At 41.9% G+C, this 27,266-nt stretch overlaps 1 protein-coding gene and 1 pseudogene across 10 annotated transcripts in view; one reads left to right on the top strand and one right to left on the bottom strand.

Annotated features, from left to right (window-relative positions):
* The window catches only part of LOC145510122 (uncharacterized), an 838,825-nt gene that overhangs the window by 490,412 nt on the left and 321,147 nt on the right, over positions 1-27,266 (bottom strand). For 2 of the 10 annotated variants that reach the window (XR_014056705.1, XR_014056713.1), the window contains exon 4: positions 11,991-12,026. The exons of 7 other annotated variants lie outside the window; for them this stretch is intronic. The gene's annotated coding sequence lies outside the window, so the exon portion shown is untranslated. Of the gene's footprint in view, positions 1-11,990; positions 12,058-27,266 lie in introns of all 10 variants that reach the window. One more of the 10 variants, XR_014056717.1, reaches the window with a different exon arrangement.
* Positions 16,336-16,429, top strand: LOC145511870 (U2 spliceosomal RNA; annotated as a pseudogene).

The following is a 27,266-nucleotide window of genomic DNA, read 5'->3' as shown; positions in this document are numbered from 1 at the left end:
AAGCTGAAGCTCCAATACTTTGGCCACATGATGCAAAGAGCCGACTCATTGGAAAAGACCCTGATGCTGGGAAAGATTGAAGGTAGGAGGAGAAGGAGACGACAGAGGATGAGATAGTTGGATGGCATCACCGACCCAGTGGACATGAATTTGAGCAAACTCTGGGAGACAGTGAAAGGCAAGGAAGCCTAGCGTGCTTCAGTCCATGAGATCGCAAAGAGTCAGACATTACTTAGTGACTGAACAACAACGATGTTCTCAAACACCCTTTGGAAAGAAAGGATAAAGACATTAGGCAAAATCGCCACCCCTGAGAACTACTGGCCAACACTAAAGACTCAATGAGCACTAGCTTAATATTGGGATGATCTTTTCTGAGAATCAACTAGCAGAATAGATGAGAAAACCACGTGAGGAAAAAAATGTAGAGTGTCCTACAATAAATTCCTTCAACTCCCATCATGATTACTGGGAATAATCTCAGATTTCAGTTTGAGTGAGTGTCTCCCATTGACATGAAGAAACTTCTTTCCAGAGGAGGACAAAATTTCCTGAGAGGAAGGGAGAATATGCCATAAACTGACACCAGGTTATGTATTATATACCAGGATGTGTGGGAATCATCTCAGGCCCAGCTCCCAGAGAGCCAAGCCAATCTAAAACCAAAGGACACCAATATCAAGTAGCGTGTGTGTATATGTGTGTATAAACACACATACGCATATAGCTGTAGTTATAGATATATAGCTATATCACACACATAAGTCTCTGATATATAAGCACAGAACTACAGTAAAGTCTGTTGATTGAGGGAAAATTGAAAGTTACTTAACCCTTATCCATAAAAAGCAAAGTATGTGAATCAATAAAGCCCAAAACCAACTTGCCTATCTTTGATTCCTATGACATGACTTTCTCTAAAAATTCAAGTCCTAGATGCTTTTCAAATCCAAACTACTTCAGGTTTGGAGTGGTTCTATCTTTTATGTAGCGAGAAAAAGTAACCTTCTACATTGAGCTCAGGCCACCGTATGAAAGGCTCTATTTACATGTTATCTCACTTAGCAAACTACAGCCTGACAATTTTAGCAATCGCTTGATTGCCTCACTCTGTAGAAAAAGAAAATAAAAACCTGCATTTGTTATATGTACATATTCACACCCCCCCAGACACATGCACTTAATACCATAGAAAACCACATAAACACAAAAATAACAACAGACAATTGCCCAAACATGTGTTCACACAACCCTCTCACACACTGATTCAAACATAAGTACCTGATGACATTCAAAGTCATAGACTGGATTTCCCAATAAGCAGAAAATTCATGTGCCAAGATACACTGGTAAAACAGGAGTCCTCAAAAAATATTTCTAAGGAATTTGCTACTTAAAAGTCATCAGAGTGAAATTAAAAGAAAAAATTAATTCTTTCTCTTCTTTACACTTCCATTACAATTTTTCATTGTTTTTATTTACTGTTACCTATGTTGGGTCAGCAGAGGTCAACATGTTATTAATTTTTCAAGTCTTGAAAATCTTTTTTGTCTTTTCTTTTTTTGGCAGTGTGGCATGTGGGATCTTATTCCCTGACTTGGGATTGAATTCAAGTCCCCTGCAATGATAGTGCAGAGTCCTAACCAGTGGACCACCAAGGAAGACCCTTGAAAATCTTTACTGAGCCCTGAAGCACATCCAAATATTCACATCCAAACTGTAAAACATGGATACTCAAGCCTGTTTTTACACATACCCTTAAGCATGACTCTGGATGATGGGAAGGCTCTGTTCCAGCAGTCAGAGACCTGTATTCCACCTTTACCTTCTACTTACCATTGATACTTTGTTCAGGTTTCAGTATCCCAATGCAAAAAAAACACCTTAAATGGTGGGATTAGCATGATTTCCTACATTTGATTAAGCTTTGACTGTGTGAACCCCACCTCTTATCCAAGGTCACCCACAGCTGGGGGCCACAGAGTCAGAACTGGAGGTGACTCCTCCTCCTAGTTCAAGGCCTTTTCCACAAAGTTGTCTCCCCACACAGATGCCCCCATCCTGCTCTCTCTTCCAGAAGCTCCCCAGCTCCTCATTACTATGCATCTCTTCTCTCGTCTCCTATGCAGCCAATCCACAGCCCCCTCCCCAGCCCCCACAGCTCACACAGCAGGTAGCACAGGAAAAGATAGCAATGGGGAAAGACAGCCAGGCACATTGAAGGGGTTACTTTGCCCGGGGACCCCTTTATCTGAAGTTGTCCTCAAAAGCGGAAATGAGTTGATTTGCATTTTCCCACTGAAGCATGCAGAGTAGCTGAAGAGTGTTTCTCGTTACCAAGTGCCGTCGTCTCTGGTTTGCCCTGAGGCCTTCTCTGGGGCTGGAGCAACTCTGAAAACACCTGTATGCTGCCCGTTTAAATACATGCTTCATACAAATCTTTTCAGGGATTTCAAAAGGGAAAGACTAATGCTTTCCCTCCCCAGCATACATTATCCTTCCTGTGAATGCTGAAGGCAGAAATTAACTCTCTCCAGACTGGTTTATTTCTAGTCTGTGTATCCATACAATGCCTACATTTCATGTTCTAGGACTGGCAGTTGACAGCTTTCTCATCCATTTGTTCATTCATTCATTCAGCAAGCAAGCATTTACTGAGCATTGTGCAAAAGCCCTATGATGCCAGCGTGTCACCTACAGAGATAACTTTGACATGGTTCTTGTTCTCAAACTGCTCCCAGCTGTTCTGAGATCTTAGTTGGGGATCTCACTGCATCTCAGAAATTGGCTTGGACAACCCACACTTTGTGGGTTGCTTCTTGCAACCCACACTTTGCCCCAAGACTTCTGCAAATTCCTGGCCTTCCTTCTCTTCTGTGCACCTGAGCCTGCTGCCATGACTGGGCACAAGCACCTCCTGACTTTGGTAACTTTGTGGAAGAACTGAGGGGAGTAGAAGGGAGTGTCATCATGCACCACGTGGTCTTCTGCCACCTTGGGGGCCCTTCTGCCTTATTCTCCATGGGCTCCCAAAGTCAGGGCTCTCCAGAGGGCGACCTGTTTCACTGTGTGCATTCCTCAGTGAAGGGTGAGCTCATCTTGCTTTTCTCACAGTGTGAACATCCCACAGACCAGTCTTCCCTCCTTGATATTCTCAAAATGTGCAGAATAAAGTTTTCCCTCTCCTTTTATTCAAATATTTAAAGTAGTAATCTTTGGATAGCAAAGAGAGCAAATCAGTCAATCCTAAAGGAAATCAACCCTGAATATTCATTGGAAGGACTGATGCTGAAGCTGAAGCTCCAATACTTTGGCCACTTGATGCGAAGAGTCTACTCATTGGAAAAAGACCCTGATGCTGGGAAAGGTTGAGGGCAGGAGGAGAAGGGGATGAAAGAGGATGAGATGGTTGGATGGCATCACCAACTCAATGAACATGCATTTGAGCAAACTCCAGGAGACAGTGAAGGACAGGGAAGCCTGGCGTGCTGCAGTCCATGGGGTCGCAAAAAGTCGGACACAACTTAGTGACTGAACAACAAAGTAGGAAAGTGAGGGAAGTCGAAAGAGTATGCTTGGCCCCAGGCAGGCAATTAATAAATATAATGAGTGAACATATTTGAAGGAGAGGGTTGGAAAAGGTCTGTGGGTGTTCAGGGCAGGAAAAGATGGCTCTCATAAAGAATTCAAAGAAGAAAGGCTTTTCTGCCTAAGCATGTGTTGGGACACGAGCTGCCCATCTCTCCTGTTACCTAGTCCTTTCTGAACCCCGTGTATATATGCTTATTCTCTTTTCTGGTTTCGGGACAACTCTTCATGAAAAACAAGGAAATGAAAGGGATTTTGAAGGGCTGAACATAGGACTCAGGAATCATACATTCCTAAAAGGCCCAAGCAAAAAGAAGGTTTAGAGCTCATCTACCCAGTTCCTCTAGTTCATAAAGGAGTAAACAGACCTCTCCAAGGTTGTGCACCATGTTAATGGGCCATAATGCACTCAACCCTCTTTTTTCTGTGGCAGAGAAAGCCAGACCTCTGATATGCTTTATCCGATCTGTGGAGAGGTGCTTTTTTTTTGCCTCTTAAGTTGAATGAATGATGAATATTTTTTTTTTCCTTTTTTAAAATTTATTGAAATATAGTTGATTCACAATGTTTTTTTTTCTTTTTTTTAAAATTTATTTATCTATTTTTTACTTTACAATATTGTATTAGTTTTGCCATACGTTGACATGAATCCGCCATGGGTGTACATGTGTTCCCCTTCCAGAACCCCCCTCCCACCTCCCTCCCCATCCCATCCCTCTGGGTCATCCTGGTGCACCAGCCCCGAGTACCCTGTATCATGCATCGAACCTAGACTGGCAATTCGTTTCGCATATGATAATTTACATGCTAATTTACATGCTTCAATGGCATTCTCCCATATCATCCCACCCTCCCCCTCCCCCATAGAGTCCAAAATACAGTTCTATACATCTGTGTCTCTTTTGCTGTCTCGCATACAGGGTTATCTTTACCGATTTACTAAATTCCATATATATGCATTAGTATACTGTATTGGTGTTTTTCTTTCTGGCTTATTTCATTCTGTATAATAGGCTCCAGTTTCATCCACCTCATTAGAACTGATTCGAATGTATTCTTTTTAATGGCTGAGTAATATTCCATTGTGTATATGTACCACAGCTTCCTTACCCATTCATATGCTGATGGACATCTAGGTTGCTTCCATGTCCTGGCTATTGTAAACAGTGCTGCGATGAACATTGGGGTACACATGTCTCTTTCAATTCTGGTTTCCTCAGTGTGTATGCCCAGCAGTGGGATTGCTGGGTCATATGGCAGTTCTATTTCCAGTTTTTTGAGGAATCTCCACACTGTTCTCCATAGTGGCTGTACTAGTTTGCATTCCCACCAACAGTGGAAGAGGGTTCCCTTTTCTCCACACCTTCTTCAGCATTTATTGCTTGTAGACTTTTGGATAGCAGCCATTCTGACTGGCATGAAATGGTACCTCATTGTGGTTTTGATTTGCATTTCTCTGATAATGAATGATGTTGAGCATCTTTTCATGTGTTTGTTAGCCATCTGTATGTCTTCTTTGGAGAAATGTCTGTTTAGTTCTTTGGCCCACTTTTTGATTGGGTCGTTTATTTTTCTGGAATTCAGCTGCAGGAGCTGCTTGTATATTTTTGAGATTAATTCTTTGTCCATTGTTTGGTTTGCTATTATTTTCTCCCATTCTGAAGGCTGTCTTTTCACCTTGCTTATAGTTTCCTTTGTTGTGCAGAAGATTTTAATTTTAATTAGGTCCCATTTGTTTATTTTTGCTTTTATTTCCAATACTCTAGGAGGTGGGTCATAGAGGATCCTGCTGTGGTTTATGTCAGAGAGTGTTTTGCCTATGTTTTCCTCTAGGAGTTTTATAGTTTCTGGTCTTACATTTAGATCTTTAATCCATTTTGAGTTTATTTTTGCGTATGGTGTCAGAAATTGATGAACATTTTAAAACCATGAAATTTCACATAATCATCCAGAAAAAAAGTCAGTGGTCTGCCAACACTGGGCTCACATTCCTGACCAGCAGCAGTGGCTGGAGCTGGGTGGCTACGGTTCCCTGTTTGCACAGTCCCCTTCACTCCCAGTTGTCTCACACTCTGCTGGGTCCCTGCATCACCATCATGGTCATGGCCACTATAGGCTTTTAAAGTGGTAAGCCCTACTCTACAGCAAGCTTCCTGCCCTGGCCAAGAAAAAATTTTTAGCATAACTAGCTTCAAGAAGTTCTATATGTGATGTGATTCTAGAAGAACCAAGAAATTCAGTAATTCCTCTCCTCACCAAAAACTAACAAATTATAGGCAAACAAACCTTTCCCTTTGTCTGGTACTGCCAGGAATTCCACTGTAGACTGGATTAAGTATTATGATCCTCTACATTTTGGATTTGAAAGAGAAATGATGAAGAAAGAAGTGGCCCCTAGCACACATCTCATCTATTTTAATATTTTGGCTAAGGGCCATTCTCAACTATAAGAACTCTCAGTCCCACTGTATTGTGTGCATACATACATGCACACACACACACACACACACACCACACACACACACACAATACATAGCATAACACAGTGTCCTTGCTAGTTTTCTCTCACTCTTGAAATCAGTCTCATACCCAACCTTGTTGAAATCTGATTCAATCAAAAACACAAAAATTTCCCTTTAAAAAAGAAAACAATGTTCATAAAATAAAAACAGACCAAATAGACCTCTTTGAAGATGCAAAAGTGATGGTTTCCTCTAGAGAATCAGAGAGAGCATGAATGAAAGGAACAGAATCTAAGTAGAGGATACTGCCTTATTTTTATGTGAGGGTGACGACTTTGAGAGGCAGAAAGTATATGAACACATACACTTTCTGTATATGGACAGAAAGAAAGGGAGAAAAGCTGTCATTTTAGCAAGAGTTATTTTATTTTATTGTGATACCGTGCTAACAGTTGCTGCTGCTGCTGCTGCTGCTGCTGCTGCTGCTAAGTCGCGTCAGTCATGTCCAACTCTGTGCGACCCCATAGACGGCAGCCCACCAGGCTCCTCCGTCCATGGGATTTTCCAGGCAAGAGTACTGGAGTGGGTTGCCATTGCCTTCTCCGGCTAACAGTTGGGTAAGTAACAAAATACTATGCCAGATTTTAACAGGTCTTCTTCCTTTCTCTTGTTTCCATTGTGAGCTCCGGGAAATGGAGAGAAAACGTAATGAAGCATATTTCTTTTTAAGTGGCACATAGCTGGCCTCTATGTGGATCCTGTTTTCTGGCATCATTTTAATTAGGAAAGGTGAGAATATTATTGATGTTCCCCCACCACCCTTCCCAGTGTCTAAGTGAGGGTTTCACAGAGAACTGGCAACCAACACAATTTTGACAAAGTGAACTCCTTTCTCTTAGAAGCATTCCTCCAATCCCCAGATAATACCCCTCATTCCTCCCACATTAACTAACACACACAACTTTCTTCCTCCCACCCTCCTCCAGCCCACACTTCTTCTCTCTGAAACGTATAACATAATTGTGAAGTCTAATTATCAAATAATGTTTAAGCCTTTGGGAGCAAGATAGGGGGTTCTAGAAATGTTTTTGAAAATCCCCAGGCTGCAATAAAAACGTGATTAACTGAAACAAAAACGCCTGGTGAAAAGTTTCAAACTAAAGTCAGTTTAAAAAAAAAATGTTTTAATACATATATGTATGTATTACACATATCTATAAGTAATATTGTAATATATAATATATATTGTATCATATATATAATGTGCATGTATATGTGTATGTACATATGTATATATATGATATATTAGTTTTTTAATTCTAACTAAATTCTCTAGCATTCTAGGGCATGTCCCTTAAAGAGAGAAATAATTAGAAACTGATCTATTCTTTTCCTAATACTGGGCTATCCACCATGTATTTCTGTCTACTCTCTACCTCCCCTGAGAGGGGACCCCCAGCTGGCTCTGGCAGGAAGGAGGAGCTGCCTTTAGTCAGAGGGGAGGGGAGAGAAATTCTGGACAATATAATTCTCACCTTGGCCCAAACTTGAGCAGATAGGACCTAACGTAGTCTTTATCATGCAGCCCATGAACACCACATTTTATGAAGTACTGTACTGCATGATACATACTGCAATGAGCAGAGCTGGGTAGTCCAGGAGGTTGGGAGAAGACAACTGGACCTCCTGCCTCCCTTGCCTCCTCCACTCCAAGCATGGGCATAGGTTTTATATCGGCATCCTCAGACAGAAAGAAACAGTGGCTGTGGATACATGTGTATGGGGGCCAAGGCCTCAGCTGTGATGTGTGGAGAAGTTAAAAATAGCACCCAGCTGGACAGATTTCAACTGTCCTGGGACCCTGAGCAGTTACGGAGCCGAAGGGGCAGGAAGTGGAGGAGGAGGAAAGAAAGTCTGAATAATAACTATGCATGGTCTATCATGCAAAGAGCTGTCAAAAGAAGGTGCCTCACTCTTTCTTCAGTAGAAACCACGACCAGGATGCTGATTCTGTGCATGACAAGCTCTCCAATGGGAAAGAGAGCCCATGTGTGAACCCGGGGTCAGGAAAGCAAGAAAAGTTCATTCTGAGAATAAGCTTGCAAATGAGCATTCCATGAGGGTCAGCTCTTGATTCAACACTGGAAGAGGGGATATCCATGAGGTCCAGGGACTCACTTTCTAATTGAAGAGCAAGTCGTACTGGTTGTCTTTACCTCATGCCCAGTGGAGACTTCCTGCCTTATTCAAGGGACTCAAGCATGAATGGCAATTCTGGGCAAGAGACAGTCAGAATGTGTGAGAGATAGTTTCCCCCTAGATTACTGGGCAAGGCCTGACTCAGCTATAATTGAGACTAATGACACCTCAATGTGCACACTTTCCTATGATGTGATGTCATGCCATGCAAATTAGACAGTTACTACTAGGGTGCATGCAGTATTCCATATTCCTTACAGCCATGAAAGAATCAGGACGTATCTTCTCAGTTCACTTTTCCTTTTGGTACAGGAAAGTAGGCTAGGGAGATTATTCTTCTTATTAGTTAGTAAGCATACATGTAAACTAGAAAATTAAAACATTGATGCTGAAGCTCCTATACTTTGGCCACCTGCTGCAAAGAGCTGACTCACTGGAAAAGACCCTGATGCTAGGAAAGATTGAGCACAGGAGGAGAAGGAGATGATAGAGGATAAGATGGTTGGATGGCATCACCAACTCAGTGGAAACTCTGGGAAATAGTGAAGGACAGGGAATCATGGCATGCTGCAGTCCGTGGGGTTGCAAAGAGTCGGACTTGATTTAGCAACTGAACAGCAACAAAACATTAGTCCCCAAAGAAATTGCAGGCTTCCAGGAGACCATTCTGAGCTACAGTCTCATCACCAACCTGTAAATGAGTTTACTTTTCTCTGTTATTAGGAATTCTTTTGTGCAAAAAGCTTATTGATATGGTATGTTAGATTGTGGCTCCCTCCAAGATATCCATGTTCTAATCCCCAGGTCCTATGAATCTTACCTTAATGGCAAAAGGGACTTTGCCAGTGTGATTAACTGAAGGATCTTGAGATGGAGAGATTATCCTGTGTTATCTAGGTGGGCCTTCATGTAATCAAATGTGTACTTAAAAGAGGAATGCCTAGGGAGACTTGGCTACATGATGATGGAGGCAGAGACTGGAGTGATAGGAGTTGAAGATGGAAGAAAGGGCCATAAGCAAAGAAATACTGATGGCTAGATGCTAAAAAGGGCAAGGAAGCAAGTTATCTGCCCCCAGAGTTTCAGAAGAAATCCTGCCAACATGTGATTTTAACCCATTTTGGACTTCAAATCTCTAGAACTGTAAGATAGCAAATTTGTATTGTTTTAAGCAATTAGATTTGTAATTAATTCATTCCAGCAGCAACAGGAAACTAATATAAAAGTCCAAGTCAGGTGGATCAGCAACTTCACACTATTATAGTGAATGATGTTACTTCAAATCAGAGAACATAGGAGGTTGAGGGATATTTATTGTATCCCTTCTCCATTAGAAGCTATTATATTAAACCACAAAATATGTTCAGTTCAGATTGGCTTCCATGCATTTGTTCCTGCCTTGAGAGCCACCCTCATCTATCCTACTTTAGATTCTATTGTGAAACAACTAAACAAAATCTCCTTAAACTTATGCTTTTGATGGAAGTGAGGGTTTTGGTTCCAAATTATTATTTAGTCACTAAGTCATGTCTTGACTCTTTTGTGACCCCATGGACTACAGCCCACCAGGCTCCTCTGTCCATGAGATTTCCCAGGCAAGAACACTGGAGTGGGTTGTTATTTCCTTCTCCAAGGGATCTTCTCGACACAGGGATTGAACCCACATCTCTTGCATTGGCAGGCGGGTTCTTTACCACTCAGCCACCAGGGATGCCACCTTTGGTTCCAAATCAGTTCAGTTCAGTCACTCAGTCATGTCCGACTCTTTGCGACCCCATGGACTGCAGCACGCCAGGCTTCCAAATAGACTTTAATAATCAGAAAAGGCAAAGAAAGATTTCTAATCCTACAAAGGTAGTAAGGTCTTAGCTCCAGTGCCAGGCTCAGATTTTTAGACTGTATAATAAAAGAAGTCTCAGGGTACCAAACTGTCATTTCTACCAGCCTGCTGTTGTACCATAAATGTATACTGTTCATTGGAGACTATGATTCAGTTTCTCCAATTCCCCCAATAAAGTGAAAACGATATTTTTAAATAGTCAGTCATTACCCCAAATCATAAATCAGTTTTAAAATAGACACATATTTGCCCAGACGTCTTATGAATTAGCACACAAACCAAACAATTGAAACTTATATTTAAAAGAGTTAACTGGAAGATAGGCAAAGAGGATCCAATGCTCAACTAATAGGAGACTTCAAAGAAGAAAGCAAATAAAAATAGGAATCGCAAGAGAACAATAACCAAAAAAACCCAAGAACTATAATTCAGCAAAGTTTTCCCAATATAAAAAATTATTTGAACTATATATTGAAAGAACATAGCCTATACTTGAGAACACTGACCCAGAATGACCAAAATCAATACATAGTCTAAAAAAACTATTGTATTTAAAAGAAAAAAAAAATCTGGGTATCTAGGCAAAAAGAACTTATAAGAGAAATCAAATTAAATTATCTTCTGATTTTTTTTTGACAGTAAAGCTTTTTGCCAGAAGAAATTACAGTAATGTATTTAAGATATTCAAGGAGAGAAAATGTGAACTGAGGATATTTTATCCAGGAAATCACAAACTGCTAATGACATGCAAAGATTCAGAGAATATTATTCCCATGAGTCCTTCCTAAGGAGTCTACTAAAGAACAAGTTTCAGACAGGTATTGCTGGTGAATATTAGATATATAGTTTCTTGTAGCTGAAAGACTAAATGAGGGTTAAAAGGTAGAGATTTCAGTATGTAATGGCTATATGATTTAAAATGCAAATATACGACTATAAAAAAATGGGGAGATGATTAGCATATGCAGAGAAATGTTTTATCTGCTTTCAGTAATAATAATGTCAGTGATAGTACAGTGATTATTACTCTGAGAATGTTGTATATGTGAAGTAGAAAAAAAGCAAATGCTAATAATGGAATATTTCTAATTCCACTATCCCTTGCACCTTCAAGAATTTTCTGGTGAAAGAAAGGAGTTACTAAGGCAATGTTAAATAAACATCCTATAGATTTAAATCTGAATTAGAAATATCAGTATGAACTCAAGGTATTTGTTTATTCCAGTTTTTTCCATTAAAAGGATTTAGAAACAAAAATTAACCTGATAGCTGTAAGCATCTCCAGCACTCAGATTTGACTTTCACGTGACATATCCCATTGAGCTAAACCAGAATTTCTTGAATAAATGGCTAATTCCAGGTCCGCAGCAGGAAATATCCATGAGTTTGGAACATCTTGACATGAAGTTAGAAGAAAATTGCAAAAAACCACTAAGGTCACGTCAAAAGAATTCAGGAAACACCTTGAAGAATTTTTCACTGCCAAAGATTTGAGCTATGTAGGAGACTGAAGCTCATCAAATACATATAAACCCATAAATGAATTAATGGCATGCATTTTTAAAATAATAATTGGTTGACTTCAGACAAAACAATGATCCAGTTGTGATCTTGAAAACTAGGGGAACAAAAGGGTACTCAAACCTTGTCCTACCTATCCTATATGAATTGTAGTATGGTGTAACAAAGCAGCAGAAGAGAGATATCATCCCTTTATATTTTTAAAATGTACCCCAAGTAACAAATAAAAATACACTATAGAATTAAATTATTACTATTTTTCAACTCCCAGTGAATTAATGAATGTCAACATTGAGCATCTGCTTTAATTAATATCAAAAAACAGCATAAACCAGACACAAGTCATAACATCACCTATAACTTTATTAAAGAGATCAAACCTGTGTCAGATCAAGCCTCTAGATTTAGCTTCCAATCTGCAGGAAATACAAAAGACAGAGGAACACACTGAAATGCATCATGAGCGAAAGTGAAAGTGAAGCCATGTCCCACTCTTTGTGACCCAATGGACTGTAGCCCACCAGACTCCTCCATTCATGGGATTTTCTAGGCAAGAGTACTGGAGTGGGTTGCCATTTCCCTTTCCAGGGGATCTTCCTGACCCACGGATGGAACCTGGGTCTCCCGCATTGCAGGCAGACTCTTTACTGTCTGAGCCACCAGGGAAGAATCATGAGTGAGCAGTCAGCCAATCTGGCTATAGGAAACTTAACTAGCCAAATGGCCCAGACTTGTCCATGAATAAATTGTAAGAAAGGGAAAGAGCTAGAGGGGAAAATCATAGATTAAAGAGACCTAAAAGGTATATCAAATTCAAAAACATAAGGGCAAGAATAAACTACAGTTCAGGGATGCACACTTGAATGATAAAACCACAAATAAATGCAAGGACATGATTACTATAAAAGTCAGGATAGTGATTACTTCTGGAGGTAAGGAGAAGTTGTGTTGAGATGAGGTACATGGAGAAGTTACAGGGGTGGCTGGCGATTCTATTTTTTGACTTGAGTGATAGTTATAAGGGTACTCACTGTATAATAATTCACTAAGTCTTATATTGTGGGTTTTTTTTTCTATATCTGTGCTTAATTTTACAATAAAAATATTTTTTAAAGGAGTTAACTGCAATGGTTTTTTTCTGTATGTTAATTATTTGGTCTTAATAAATAAGAAACTCTCCCCAAAGCAAGGGCTTCTTGGATTTCTCCAGGACTAAGACATAATAACTAGTGCCCAGCCATGATCACTGAATTTAGCACATGGCACAGTGGTGAAGAATCTGCCTGCCAATTCAGGAAACTCAAGACACATGGGTTCAATCTCTGGGTCAGGAAGATCCTCTGGAGTAAAAAAATGGCGACTTGCTATAGTATTCTTTCTTGCCTGGAGAATTCCATGGACCAAGGAGTCTGGTGGGCTACAGTCCATGGGGTCACAAAGAGTTGGACATAACTGAGCACACACACAGAGCTCATTGAATTCCTGTTGCATGAATCTATGAATTAGTGAGTCTGTAGATAATACAAACACTCCATACTTTACAATGTTCTGTACCTTTCTACTAGATGGGTCTCCAGGGTAGAAAAATCTTCAGGAGCTCTCCATTACATGTAGGAAATGCTTATACTTCTCAGCTTCACATTCCACTCTCTTTTCCAGAAACCAGTTCCAATCAATCTTTCCAATCTTACCACAGTTTCTAACTCAAATGCTCCAGTCCAGCCAAACAGGTCTACTTTTTGAATTCTAGCTCCTATTTTTTCCATTTCCCTGCTTCTCTGGTAGCTTTCACCTTTCTCTGTACTTGCATAAATTCTGCTCATCTTAGAGCCACTTAAGGGGTGGCTCTATTCCCATTTCTTCTCTAAAGTTAGTTCTTATTACTCTTCTCCACTTTGCTTTCTCTTTCTTTTGATCTTTAACTGTACCTATTATATTATCACTACTAGACACCTAGTCCTTGCTTGCACTATTGTGAAAAAGCATTTTTCCTTTATTTGTTTGGAGTCTGCAAATATCTTCTTTATTTCTTAAGTCTGAAACAGTGGCTGATGCTTTTAAAAATTGTTATAGAAAGCCTACCATCACCTTTTACACATAAAATGCTCCCAAATGGTATGTGTCATTTGGCCGGTTAGGAGGGTAGGTGGATGAAATGTATGGATAGATAGAAGAATGGGTCAAATTATCATAAATTTGAGAGCATTCTATGACTACTGACAGACAAAAGATATGCAAGTTTATATTCAATAAGGGCAGAATTACAAGGGTCTATTTGATCCTGAAAAAGATTCTGGTCAGAGGATCTCTGGTCACCTATGGGCAGTTAAAGATGTTGAGCATCTGGAGAATGAGATGCTGAAATGAAAAAAGAGGACACTGAGAATGACTGAAGGAAACTACAGATAAACTCCCTTTCACTCACAGCTTTGTCCACATTTGGATCTATCAGTGATGAATCACACATTTAAATACTGAAATTTCAAGCGAAAATTTCAAAAATCCCATTCTATACTTTTTAAAAAATCTCCGTGCAAAAATCACTTATGGCAAGTTTGGGACTGGGCAGGACTATGAATTGTGTGGGCTGAGAGCTCTTTTTGTCTTAAAATCTAGGTATGAGCAATTACTGTGGAAAATTAGAGGCCCAACCCTTCAGTTACAAAGGTGACATGTGCATAAAGAAGGAATGAGAAAGTCCCTGAAATGTGTCAGCTATCCCAGAGAACTCTGAGTTGAAAGAAATCCCTGGTCTGGTCAGAACACCAGGCTAGTGAGTAGCCTGGTGCCCAGGACCTGCTTCTTCTGGTTCCCTTCTTCCAACTAACCACAGGCCTGCCTTCCTTTTAAAGGAATGGTTCCAGGGAGAAATCTTCATGGACTAGACCAATTAGAAAGAATAAATGAATGGGCGTCTATGAGCTGAAATGTCAGCAGATATAAATAAACAGAATTCGAGGTGAAAAGAATGGGAACCTTCAGAATCTACAAACTCCTTTCCCCTCATGCTCAGGCATTTTCCCTCCAAGATAGCCTGGAAACAAGAGAAAGGCTGTCCGTGGATTGGACACCTCCTGTGTCATGAGAACTACTTTTAACTGCTTCCATATGTGTAATTTTAATATCTAACCCTCCCCCTCAACTTGCAAGGAAAGGATTATCATCCCTATTTTACTGATAATGAAAACACAGATTCAAAGAGATTAAGACTTGACCAAGGCCACACACCTAGTTAGTGTCAAAACCAGGATCCAAACTCATGTTTCTTTTCCTTCCAAATCCCTGCCCACTACATCTCTAGCAGAAACAGAATCTTAGCATGTTTTAGCTAAAGGATGACCTCACTGTCATGCCTGTTTCACAGATGAAGAACTTGAGGCTATTAAGGAGAAGCAACTTGCCTGATGACCTTCAATAACCCAGGCTTTCTCATTTCTAGATAGGAACTCGCAATCACTTGTACCCACCAGGGTCTATAAGAATGGCAGACTCAAGTAGCATAATGAAGGGATAGTTAAATGCAAGGGCACATTTAAAGGAAGCTAACAAAGGCTCATTGGAAAAGACCCTAATGCTGGGTAGGATTGGGGGCGGGAGGAGAAGGGGACGACAGAGGATGAGATGGTTGGATGGCATCACCGACTCGATGAACATGGGTTTGGGTAGACTCCGGGGGTTGGTGATGGACAGGGAGGCCTGGCGTGCTGCAATTCATGGGGTCGCAGAGAGTCAGACACGACTGAGCGACTGAACTGAACAAAGGCTGGTGAGACATTCCAGGTATAGCAGCTGCATGGGGGCCAAGACCAACCCCTGTGCTGAAAGGACTAGGTTAAGGCCCCAAACCCAGAGAAACCTGTAGCTGAGGCTGAAGCTACAGCTGTAGAGGGCTCTGAACTTCAGTAGAGAAAGCCCCTGCCCGCCTGTAGCATGCCCTGTCTTTTCTCCAGCCTGCCGGTGCCTCTCATAAGCTGAACCATACAGAAAGCCAGAAAATAAGAAATTTCCAGGATGTGGCTTCCAAGGGTCAGAGCAAGACAGAGAAAGAAGGATAATGGACCTAGATGGGGAATGAAGACTTCTGAACACACTGCTACATAAGGATGAAAGTGAAAGTGAAAGTCACTTGGTTATGTCTGACTCTGCAACCCCATGGACTATACATCAGTGGAATTCTCCAGGCCAGAATACTGGAGTGGGTAACCTTTCTTTTCTCCAGGGGATTTTCCCAACCCAGGAATCGAATCAGGGTCTCCTGCATTGCAGGCGGATTCTTTACCAACTGAGCTATCAGGATGCTTCTCTGAATTTTGGTCCTTGGAAAGAGTTCTGTCTCAGCTGCTCAAAGTCAACAAAACCATGTAAGGGTCCCCTCCTAGTCAATGTGGGACTAGGAAGGCTTGACATGGGGAAATATAGGGTAGCTAACAGCACAGAGTTGGATCTGTCACTGCCCGCTAAAGGAGTATTATCCTAATCTGGCCAACTTGCCTGTGATGAAGGGGACAGAAGCCCTGCTCTAACCTTCTTGGGATCAAAAGCATGACCTTGGGAGTTGGTACCCAGGCTTTGGTACCAGGTCAGTCCTGGTATTCACTGGGAAAGTAATTGGTGTTTCAGGTGAGCTTATGTGGACATTTGAGTATTCAAAATAGGAGGCAGGAACATATGTGCTAATTACCAGTGCTTGGAAGTCAATGCCACTTTTAAAATAAAGACAGTCTTATCACTTCTCAGCCTTTTGGCTAAGATTAAGTATAGTATCTGTTCTTACCAATTTAAATAAAAGCAATCACTAAATGAAGGCGGTTAAACATCTCAGAAAGGCACACTCCTATTATCTATGCCTTTAGCACAGGCATCCTTGCTTTGATGCTACATCTGTCTCTCAACACACATGCACACGCACACACCAACACACACACACACATACACACACACACACACACCACGCTACATCAGGTCTCTCAGGCCCAAACCAACCTTCCACCCCCTCCTGAAGTTTTAGCTCCAGCTTCCACTGAGCACCACCTCCTCACCCTGATTTGGTCATATTTCCTATTTAGTTTAAATCAACAGTCTGATTTTATCAACAATAATGCTTTATAGAGGTTTATTTCTTCAAACAGACTGTGCTCCTCTTTGCTATAAAGTTAATTTTATGTTCTTTGTTCACTTTCCTAATCTGCAAATTACATCCTCCTGTTCCCTGATTACTTACTATTGGAAAAACAGCCCCTTTTTGCTTCCAGTTTGAATATTCTCTGCCTTATCTTGATGACCCTAATCTCTCTCCCCTGACTGTCCTCTCAAAGCAGCAGTAAGTAACCAGGCAGGGTACAGCACAAACCTCCACAGTAAGGAGCCACCAGCCTGGGAGCCTGGCTCCTCTGCTGGCCCTTTTCCCCCCAGTCCTTTACTCAGAGTATGGGAAGAGGCTCGGTTGCAGGAAGGAGGATTAGAGATTCTGGAATCCACTCCACGCTCTCAGAAAGTCCTAGTGGGAAGATGGAGAACTTCCAACACTCGGAGAAACAAGGACAAATGCTTCGGAGGCTGACATTTGGCTGATACGCGTGAAAAATGACCTGACTCTTTTGTTGTAAACGCCTGGAGGGGGAGGGGCTGCAAAAGGAAGAGAGATCATTGGGAATGGAGGGAAAATAGAATCAGTTCTTACATGATCAGGATTTTTAAAGAGGATGGGTAAGAGATGACCTGCCTGTCAGAAATGTCAAGGAGAATTAAGCGTGTTTGTAACTGCATAGAGGGAAAGGAGGGAAATGGGGAAGGAGAAATAAATTGACAAAGAGTTAAAAAGATGGAGTTGGAAGGAATCCTAGCAAACCTCATGCTTTATGAATGAGAACACTGGGGTCCCAGGATCGTACTTCAAGTTACAATAGCAGCAAAAGATGATGATATTGATGATAATAATAATGACAAGTGATATTGGCTTACTGTTATTTATCAAGTCTATTCACCCTCTTACTGTCATGTAGCACATGCTATGTTCATTTCTATCTCTGGGTTTCTAGTTTCCCAACAACAATAAAAGCTAATTATTTATTATGTGGTGTGTGCCAGACATGGCCTAAATGCTATACATGTCTTATCATATTTAATCCTCCAAAACATTTCCAGGAGGTAAGTATAATTATCATCTACATTTTACAAGTGGAAAAACAGTGAGATACACAGAGCTTGATAACTTGTTGAAGGTGACAAGTAGGAAGACAGAGCCAGGAATCAACCAGGTCTGTCTATCTCCTGAGCCACATTCAAAAAATATTTGTGGAATGAATATATGACTTAAATCTGTGTATGTTTCACACAAACCTTGCTCCTGCTTTAGTCCAATGCTCTAGTTTTCTGGGGAACATTGCACCTCTCCAGGTTTCCTGATTTCTGGGGCAGAGTCATCTTCTGATACAATAGGTTGGGCCAGAGGTAAGGTAATTCTTTCTGTGAAGGGCTAAATAGGAGATACTTTAGGGTTTGCAGACAATATGCTTTCTCTGTCACATGTTTTTTTCTTTGTTTTTTAACAGTCTTTTAAAATGTGAAAAATCATTCTTAGCTTGAGGGCTCCCTCTGCCCTGTTCTAGGCCCCCAAACCTTGGAGTCATGCTTAAAATGTCCCTTCTGTCAGTTGCATTGAAATATATGCGTTACTATATGTAAAATAGATAGCTAAGGGGAAGTTGCTATATGACACAGGGAGCTCATCCTAGTGCTCTGTGACCACCTAGAGGGGTGGGATGAGGTGGGAGGTAGGAGGGAGGTTCAGGAGGACGGGAACATATGTATACCTATGACTGATTCATGTTGACGTATGGCAGAAACCAACACAACATTGTAAAGCAATTATCCTCCAATTAAAAACAAATAAATTCTTAAAACTGTCCCTCTGTCACCATCTATCTATCCAATCGTAAAGATTTTTGGGTTTGGAGTGCCTCTCAAAATACTCTTTATGTTTTTTCAGCAGCAGTTTTTTACGTTTTTACATTTTTTCATCCCCCCAACCCTAGTCCAGGCTTACACTACCTTATGCATGCTCTCCGGTTCTCCAAAACAGCCACGTGTCACCACTGGATCTATTTCCACAATCATTTGCAAAGATCATTCTCTTGATAAAATACCTTCAAAACTAAGCCCCTTACTCTGCATTCGAGGACTGATCCCCCCAAACACAAACACACACACAGAGTTATTTGGTCTTTAAATGATAAAACAAAAAACAACTAACATTTAATGAGCATCAGTACGATCTAGCCACTCAGCCCCATGGATCATCTCATTCAAGCTTCATCAGAACACTATCAGATAGGCAGGATTATGAGTCCAATTTTACAGATGAGTAACTGAGGCTCAGAAAGGTTAAGAAACACATGCTAGTTTTTACAGAGTAAAATGGTAAAACTCAGAACCAAATTGTGGCTATAAGACTTCAGGCTCCCTTCCCTTAATCTCCATGCATTATGTTTAACATGTCTCCTGCTCTGCCCTTCCAGAGCCTCTGCACCCTGTCCCACCGAGAAACATCCACCAAAGGACCACTGATTCAAGACACAGTGAGCAGGTCACCCTATAGGATTCACAACTCAACTATTGGCCTGCAAAGGGCAGTGACCGCCTTGGAAGAGAAGCCTGTGCCTGTGAACTTACAGCGCCATAAATCGAAGAGGGATGACCTTAGGTGTGGAGAGTGGGTTCTATCTAATGTCCCCAATAGCCAGCTGCCAGCCAACAAGTGGGCAGCCCAGAGCAGCTACATTTCAAAGCAGCAGACCAGGGCAAGCTACTAACATGCGGACACAACCACTCCACAATTTGCTTAAAAGCCACACTGTGTTTCCTGGACCACTGGCCAGAGGCCAAAATACACACATTCCAGTTTTTATGACTATAAGGTAAGCATTCTTTTAATGGTTCTTTCCCTGTTCCCTCACTCTCTACTGAGTTGTGTTTTGCTCATTCCATCTCCGTGTTTTTTTTCCTTCTTCCCAGCTCTGCTCTCTGCCTTCCTTGCTTCCACCCTCCTGCTTCAGAGCTTGCTTGCCACTCTTTGCTGCCTTGCCTTTCTGCAACCTCCCCATCACAGTGGTTTTCCCCTCCTTTTGGGCCCTTGGTCAGGTTTTCTCTAATTACTAGACTTCCTCTTCCTCTGTTTTCCTGTTTGCCTGGCAGAGCCTCCTTCCCCTGCCTTTTAAGTTTCCTGACTTTAGCACCGACTTGAAAGCTCCACTCTGGCTTCCTGGTCTTCTCATTTCCCCTAATGGTCCATCCTTTCTCCTCCACTATGGCTCCCTTGCGTGGCCCTTTCCTTTCTTTCTGGACACCTGGTCCTATGTGTCCCTCTCACCCCTCCTCATCCCCTTCACCCCTCACCTCTGTTCTTTGTTCCCTTGTCTCCTGTCTTTCCTCAACCCTCCCATCTCTCCTCTTATGTCCCCTCCTGGTTTCCACCCCCCCCCCACCACCCTTATCTTTGTTTTCCTTCCTTCTGGCTGCTGATAGAGGGGGAGTAGTTACAGACTGCATCCCTGATTTCACATGCAGACCCAGATTCAGCACGTCGGTCTCACACTAACATTGCCCAAGGAAAGGGAGTCTCAGCCCCCACAAGCAGTTTGCCCCCACAGTTTGAAGGTGAGCTAGAGGCTTTGGAGTAAAGCTCGGGGAGTGTGAGGCGTCCACCTTGGCAGGCAGCACAGAGAAAGGCCTGACTATTTCTTTTTCCCACTGATCTCATTTAAGTCAAGGCCAAAGACCAGTACTGAGACATGTCATTTGTAAGTTATAGCTTTGTGGTGGGACCTCAATGATCTTCCCTGCCCCTTCCTCACAACACACACACACACACACACACACACACACACAACACACACACTTCTTATTCACTTCTGTTCAGCGAAAAAGGCCCTGTGACTTTTCAGATGTGATGTATGAAACACCCACACTGTAAAATGAGATCTCTAAAGGGAACCAGAACCACCACAAAAGGAGATGCTGCTGCTGGGGAGAGGACTGGCCAACCCCTCTGCCTCTTGCCCATCAATTCTTTCCAACTTCAGTTGTTCCGTTTCCTTGACTGAGCACCCTTAGAGCCGAGTTGGCGTCTTTCCTTAGAGGACAGCGCCATCTAGCAGGTGAAATTCCAAACCCAGAGTGAGGAGCCCAGAAGAGCAGCTTCCCCAGCTCCCAACCGGTTCCCAACTAACTTCCCTTTTTAACCCTCAGCCAGTCAAACTCCAACTGGTCTGAAACAATGATTTAATCCGTTGGCCTTGTTGGAGATTTCAGTTCATTTTCAGTCACCTCTACTTCTCTAGTGCCTGTTTGAGTTTCAGTTTGTAACCTTAGTTTCTAGAAAAGGGAAAAAAGTTCTAGGTGAGCCAACAGGCTCTGCTTGATGCTAGGGAGCTCCAGGTGACTTTTTCAAAGGAAAACAAAAAAGAACATCCTAAAGATATCCAAATGGCACAGGCCCTCTCTGGAACTCTGTAGCAATATTTTCTTCTTTTTCATTTTTCTAACATTTCATCTTCTCCCTTCTTTTCATATGTATTGAGTGCCTCCTGTATGCCTGGCTCTATGCTAAGTTAATTAAGAAATAGTTCCTCTCTCACAGCCAATGAATGCAGTTGTCAGGCTCTTGGGTTTGCAGAATGTCTGATCTGGGAGGGGGTCTTTATAATCCTAGCTGTACTAAGGGTCTAGGGGGTGGAGGTAAGCAAGGGATGGTATATGAGTCTGTTAGGAATGCCATAACAGAATACTCTAGGGTGGGTGACTTGAGCAACAGAGATTTATCTTCTTGCTCTTGTGGAGGCTAGAAGTCCAAGATCAAGGAGATAACTTTCTTCTGAAGCCCATATGGGAAGGATCTGTCCCAGGTCTCTCTCCTTGGCTTGTAGATGACCATCTTTTCCCTGCATCTTCACCATCTTCCTTCTGTACATATTTTTGTCCAAGTTACCACTTCTTATAAGGATACCAGTCATATTGGATTAGGACTCTTCCCAATGACCTCATTTTAACTTAACTACTTCTGTAAAGACCCTTTCTCCAAATACATTCTGAGGTACTAGGGGTTGGGACTTCAACATGAATATTTGAAGGGACAATGTCAGCTTGTAACAGATGGCAAATAGTTTTTATTTGCCTTGCAAATTTTAATCAACTGGTGGTGGCTGCCTAGACACCCTCCCCTTCTGCCAAAAAGGATAAAAAGACTCTAGACTGAGCCCACATAGAGTCCACATTGCCCATAGAAGCTACAGGCAGGGAAGTGGGAAGTGGCATCACGGTTGTCACACGTCTGTCATTGGTGATATAGGGCATACAGACTCCTAGGAGCAAGAAACATGTATCTCCATGAGGCATCTTGACGTACCCAAACATTTCAAAGCCATACTTCTGAAAGAAGGCCCATGGCAGTCATGTGGTCCTCTCAAGCCCTTTATTTTACAGATGAGGCAAACTGAGATCCAAGAAGGTAACACCTTGCCTAAGATCACTCAGCTCCTCTGTGGCAGCATCAAGACCAGAACTTAACGTCATATCTTTAATCTGATGTCCTTTCCAAGACCTTGGTTGCCCCTATTAACATCCAGTAAAGACAGAAACTCCTATATTTTCCAAGCAGGATTCTTCAACTCCCCCATTCTCTCAGACCTGGGAAGGAACCATGTGAAGAGAACTAAACTGAGAATTAAAGCTTCTAGTTGGAGTCTACGGTCAATGCTATATTGCCTGGACAACTAAGTGTTAAAGGATTCTGAAATTGCATTTAGGCTTTTCTAGAGAGAATACCACCATCAATCAATGATGTCTGCCATTGTTATGGACACAGGGTTGAGGAGTGGGGAGATGAATATTATATATTTGTTGAGTTAGACAATCTCTAAAGTGCCTTCCAATCCTGTGACTCTGATGAGAGCCTTGGGCAGAAGTCATTGGCTCCTTCCTTGAACTTAACTAGAAAACTGGGTTAAGAGACAGGCCATGATGAACCCAACGTCTAAACACAGGTATGTGACCTGCTCCAAGGGCTTTTAGCACAGGGCTCTTCTTTATAGCTTCCTGACCCAGAAGCTCCAGCTATCCATTATATACCCATCCATCATTCAGTCCCACTGAAGTTATCACTGGTGTTTCTCCATGTCAAAATTTCCCCTCAGATTCATTTGGTGAGACCCAGTTCTGAGTTCTAGATGAACACTGGTAACTTCCATTTACATGATGCAGCAATAGGCAAGAAGTGTTACATGGAGAGTTATCCTTCTGCTATTGCAGGTCAGGGAACATGCGTAGGTCTCTGCCTCGTGAGCCCTGGAAGAGGTCAACTGCAAGAGACTAGGTACCATTTCTCAAAGGCTCTCCAACATGCCACAGTTTTATGTGAGGCTGATCCATGTGGTTGCTCAGGGAGAGGAAACAGTTGCAAGGGGAGTTGAAAACATTTGCAAAGGGATTCTCCTGACAAAAATACTGGAGTGGGTTGCCATTTTCTACTCCAGGGGATCTTCCTGACTTGGGGATCAAACCTGTGTATCTTATGTCTCCTGCACTGGCAGATAGGTTCTTCATCACTAGCACCCCCTGGGAAACCCTCTATCACAATGCCCATTACTATTGCCACTTTGCATATGAGGAAACCTATTGGGAAAAGAGGTAACTTGCTCAAGGTAACACAATGAATGTTGATATGTAGATGAGAGAAAAGGGCAGTTCTCCTCATGCCCACCGCTACACAAGCTGGAACTGTTTCTAGTGATCTGGGGGTCTGGATAGACTCAGGAGAAATGGAAGCACAAGCAATGCCATGCCCAGAACTAGACTAAAGTTGCAGCCTAGCACCCTACTTAAGTTCAGCTTGCCAACCCCTAGAGAGGCACAAAGCATTCTGGGTCTCTTGGTCTTTTACTGAGAGATCATAGCCATAGCACATCACTCTTTCCCTGTCCAGTGCAGGCCAAGAAGAGCTCAATATGCAAATGACGAGTGTCATTGACACACATCCCCAGTACCTTTCTAGATTAGAGGGCAGCCACAGCACAGAACATATGCCTGACTCTTGTTGCTAAGTTTCTGAGTCCATTCCTTGGCCAGAGGCTCCAGTCCCACAGGACACCCCACTAGAGGGTTAAGGAAAAGTGGCCCTGAGGTCAGCAATGTCTCCAAGGCACAGGCAGGCAGGCAGGACCAGCTGTGAGAAGCTGAATGGAGGCTGTCTGGGACAGCCTATGGGCTGACTGGGGGAAAGCCCTGGGTACAAAGTCTTTTGCATCTGAGGAAGAGAAGGAACATCACTGAGGGTGGCTTCTGGTGCATAAAACATGGGTACAGTAAGGTGATCATGGGTGCTGGCTGCCTATCTGCTCCTGCTCCTCCCTTCTAGCCCCATGTCTGATTTTCTTTTTTTTTTCTCTCCTTCTCTTTCTCATCTTCTTCATTATTTCTCACTACTAGCTCTAGATAAAGTTTTCCGAGTCCTAACCCCTATACCAGGCACAGTGCTAAGTGCTTCACATGCATCATCTTGTTTAATCTGCATAACAACCCTCTGAGGTAAGCAATATGTAAAGATTTCAGAGAGGAAGAAACTAAATTTCAGAGAGGATTAAATAAACTGTCCAAAGTCACAGATCTGATGCAGCATCCAAATCCAAATTCTTACTTTTGTGATCTTGTGATCTTCCCGTTGTACTACCTCACCCACAAAACCTGTTTGTGGAGAGGGAGCCCATTAGAGAACACTATCAGAGACTGAGCTTGGGCTAAATAAGTTTCTTTTTTCTCAGCAGAAATTACCAGCTGTGTCACTGTATAAATTCCTAAAAAGAACTTTCTTCAAAAGGGAGATGTATCTAGCAATTCCCCTACTAGGCAAATACACAGAGAAAACCGTAATTAAAAAAGATACATACACCCTAATGTTCACTGAAGCACAGCACTATTTACAATAGCCAGAACATGGAAGCAACCTAAATTCCATCAACAGAGGAAGTGATAAAGAAGATGTGTACATATATACAGTGGAATATTACTCAGCCATAACATGAAACAAAATTAATTCATTTACAGAAATGTGGATAGACCTAGAGACTGCCATAGAAAGTGAAGTCAGAAAGAGAAAAACAAATATTGTTTATTAACATATATATGTGGAATCTAGAAAAATGATATAGATGATCTTATTTGCAAAGCAGAAATAGAGTCACAGACATAGACAACAAACATGTATATCAGGAGGGGAAAGGAGGGTAGGATGGATTGGGAGGTTGGAATTAACATATATACACTACTATGTATAAAATAGGCAACTAATGAGAAAGTCCTGAATAGCACTACTCAGTGCTCTGTGGTGACCTAAATGGGAAGGAAATCCAAAAAAGGGGGGATATATATATACATATACATATAGCTGAATCACTTTGTTGCACAGTAGAAACTAACACAACATTGTAAACAACTATACTTCAATAAAAATTAAAGGGGAAAAAAGGAGATATTGTGAGAATACTAGACTGTTCTCAAACAGTGATGTAATAAAACCTTCTACCTTTTGAGGGATGAGGAGGGGGTCGGGGGGAAGAAGCTGGATCAGTGTTCTAGGCTAGTGAAGGTGTGGACTTGAAGCCAGCCCTTGGCAATGACTCTATTCATCCTTGGAAGACATTTGAACAAGTAAGGCTATGCCAAGAGCCCATGAGGTCCTAGGGCAACCATGATGGGATCTGAACTGAAGCCTTGCCCAAGAAAGGTGCAGAATGATGTTTTCCAAGTCACACATGGGCCAGTAAGAAACCACATCACTAGAAGATTGCCCATATTCCACTTTCCTCCTCAGAGAGTGTCCAATAAAGACTGACCACCCTGTGGACTACTTAAGCAAGCTCTGGGGGTTTGGATAATTCAAGTGGTGGTAGGAAACACTGAGCTTCCTTGAATAAGGCATGTGAGGATTTCAAGCAATTAAATGGAAAAATAAGAAAACCAACCCTACTTGCACACTGAGGTTGTTCCACAAGCAGTGGTATTGCTGACTTTTTCTTTAGTGTTTCTCCTATTGCTCTTTCTAACTTGTTGGTGTGGCATGATGTGACAAAAGAGTGGTTATCACAACTTTCTCAAGAAATCCATAACTCACCAAGAAGAATGGTTTCTTTCCCCCAACCAAGTCAGGGTCACCATGTATAGATGCACAGGTTGTGCACTGCTCAACTCCAAGAGGTACTATTCACACAGACTATGATATGAATGGTTTCTCTAGGTGTTATGCAATAAAGAGACACTGAATTGCACTCTTCCATTTTTTTAAAGTCAGGTCAAATACAACCTTTTCCACCCAGTCTTCCCCAAACAACTCAGCTGACAAGAAGCACTCCCTGTTCTGTACCCATAGTATACTCTCTATAAGACTCTCTACAAGACACTTCCTGTCTTGTAGTTACTGTTTCACGTGAATAGCTAATCTTTCCCACCAGGCTATGATTCTTAACCTTTTTGGAGAAGTTCTGAGCTGCTTTTAAAATCCTATCAAAGATACAAACATTTTTGGGGAAAACAACTGCACAAACACATGTAATTTTTTCTCCAATTTCCCAAAATTCATGGATACCATAAAAATCATCCACAGCCATTTAGAAGGGAGCTACCAGGGGACCAAAGATAATATCTGCCTTGTTTATCATGGCATCCCCATATTAGCATAGTGCCTGACACAGAGTAGAATAATAAATGCATATTGAAGGAAGAAATGATTGAGCCCTGAAAGGTTGTTGAGTGAAGGGTCAGTGTCAAAACATTGCTGCAGTCTCAGACAGTTTCCAAGACAGCGGCCCCTCAAAGAGCTTGGTCCTTCCAGGCCCAGCCAGAGAAGGAAACTTTACCAAGCTCCAGAGGTCCCACCATGAAAAGATAATGTCCATGCTCGATAAGCTTTTAGGCACTGAAGGGGAAATCTTACACAATGACTTTTTTGGCTACTTTGAGTCCTAAGAATTTATGTTTCCCTTCTTTTCTGCCCAAGGAGATAGTCCATTTAGTGAGGTGAATAATGTTGATAATATTAATAATAATCCCTTATTATAATGTTCAAATTAAACTGTCCTCCACATTTTGATATGTATGAGCTCCCCTAGTCTTCACACATTATCCAGTAAAATATATACTGCCTTCATTTTATAGATCAGGAAGCTGAGGCTCAGAAAGGCCAGGTTACTTGCCAAAGTCACACTGTTTGTCAAAGGCCAGATTAGCACCCTGGAATTCTGTTTCTCCAGCATTCTTTTGCTCACCTCACACTGCCATATAAACAATTATTGAATCCTACATTAAATGCCTTCCATATGCAGATGTCAGCATGCCCTGAAGTTTAACCTATCTGGGCCATGCCCCAGAGTCTGTCTGCCCCAAGCTATAAAAGCTCATCTGCTCAGCAAGTATCACCTGCCACAGGCTTCCAGCTCCCAAATACCAGGCTAAATGTAGCCAGGGACTGCCACTAGGACTCTCCTAGGTCAACAGTCAGCAAACACAGTGGCCCAAATTGGCCACTCCCTCCTCCACCCCCAAATGCTGGCCACTGGAATATCTCGGCCACATCTCCTCCTTCCCAAGAGTGGGTGAGCTGGGTCCTCACT

Source organism: Giraffa tippelskirchi, chromosome 6, assembly GCF_054371585.1.
Source record: "Giraffa tippelskirchi isolate mGirTip1 chromosome 6, T2T-mGirTip1v1.2.pri, whole genome shotgun sequence".
Lineage (NCBI taxonomy): Eukaryota > Metazoa > Chordata > Mammalia > Artiodactyla > Giraffidae > Giraffa > Giraffa tippelskirchi.
This window is presented reverse-complemented; position numbering and strand designations above follow the sequence as displayed.